The sequence below is a fragment of the Panthera leo genome, chromosome D2, assembly GCF_018350215.1.
Source record: "Panthera leo isolate Ple1 chromosome D2, P.leo_Ple1_pat1.1, whole genome shotgun sequence".
Lineage (NCBI taxonomy): Eukaryota > Metazoa > Chordata > Mammalia > Carnivora > Felidae > Panthera > Panthera leo.
Window position 1 is genome coordinate 63,465,348 of NC_056689.1, and position 1,685 is coordinate 63,467,032.

The 1,685-nt window shown below is 37.9% G+C and overlaps 1 non-coding gene across 1 annotated transcript; it reads right to left on the reverse strand.

The window, feature by feature from the left end:
- Positions 1-1,358: 1,358 nt before the first annotated feature.
- Positions 1,359-1,465, reverse strand: LOC122202896. Its single transcript, XR_006194950.1, has one exon. It is a non-coding gene; the product is annotated as a U6 spliceosomal RNA (small nuclear RNA).
- Positions 1,466-1,685: the final 220 nt, after the last annotated feature.

Below are 1,685 nucleotides of genomic sequence, written 5' to 3' on the forward strand. Positions count from 1 at the left end.
AATCGGAAACAGGCTCCAGGCTCAGAGCCATCAGCCCCGGAGCCTGACGCGGGGCTCGAACTCACGGACCGCGAGATCGTGACCTGGCTGAAGTCGGACGCTTAACCGACTGCGCCACCCAGGCGCCCCAAAGTTTTTAATTTTTAGTGTTGACTGAGGTGTAACTGTCATAACATGATAGTAGTTTTAGGTGTACCACACAAGGATTCACTCACTATTTGTATACATTACGGAATGATCACCTTAACAAAGCAACCGGACATCCCTTATTCTACTTATTTATTTTTTCTTCCTTGTGATAAGAACTTTTAAGATCTATTCTGTTAGTAACTTAAATGTACAACACGGTACTATTAACTGTAGTTATCATACTATACGTTACTTCCTCACAACTTACTTTAGAACTGCAAATTTGTACCTTTTGATCACTTTCCCCCATTTCTTTCACACCCCCACTCCCTGCTTCTGGCAACTATCAATCTGTTGTCTGTATCTGGGTTTGCATTTGAAGATTTTACATAGGAGATCATAAGGTATTTTTCTCTGCAAATAGCCTGGTGCTCTCAAGATCCATCCCTCTTCTGGAAAATGCAAGATCTCTTTATGAATATATGTGTTGATATATAAATCATTCTTTATCCATCCATCATTGGACACTTAGGTTGTTTCCATACTTGGCTATTGTAATAATGCTGCAGTGTCCATGGGTGTATGTATTTTTTCCAATTAGTGTTTTCACTTTATTTTAGATAAATATCCAGAAAGAGAAATTTCTCCATCATATGATAGTTCTCTTTTTAATTTTTAGAGGAACCTCCATACTGTTTTCCATAATGGCTGCCCAATTTCCATTCCCATTAGCAATGCACTAGAATTTTCTTTTCTCCACGTTATCACCAACACATTTCTTTTGTTGACAGCCTTTCTAACAAGTGTAAGGCGGTATCTAGTGGTTTGATTTGTATTTCCCTGATCATTAGTGATGTTTAGCACTTTTTCATGTACCTGTTGATATCGCTTCTTTAGAAAAAAAAAAAAAGTCTATTCAGATGATCTGTCCATTTTTTAACCAGCCTGTTTTTTATTACTGTTGAGCTATAGGAGTTTTGATATCTCTTGAGTGTTAGCCCCTTATCAGATACATGATTTGCAAATATTTTCAACCATTTGGTGGATTGCCTTTTCATTGTGTTGGTCTTCTTTGATGTGCAGAAGCTTTTTAGTTTGACTGAGACCCACATGTTTCATTGTGCTTTTGTTGGTTTTGCTTGTGGTGAAAAATCCAAAAAAAAGTGTCGCCAAGATCATTGTTGAGGAGGTTACTGCCTATATTTTCTGGGAGTTTTACAGTTGGAGGGTTTATGTTTGATCAGTTGATGAATTTGTGTATCCTGTTTGCTCAGAAGCCGTGCTAATCTTCTCTGTATTGTTCTAATCTTAGTACATGTGCTGCCCAAGTGAGGACAGCCAAGTTTCTTTTACCATTTCAATGTATGTATGTACTTGTTTATCTATGCCTATTGGGGGCAGTGGGGATTACAGACGCAAATTAATGTACTGAATGTGTTGCTAAACAAGAAATATTCTACCTTGTTGGAATAAATAGGTATCAGCTTGTAAAACTGCCTAATCCTAGAAGTGTTGAGTTAAGGTCACAGCATAAGCTCTGGGCTTCTTGGGATTTA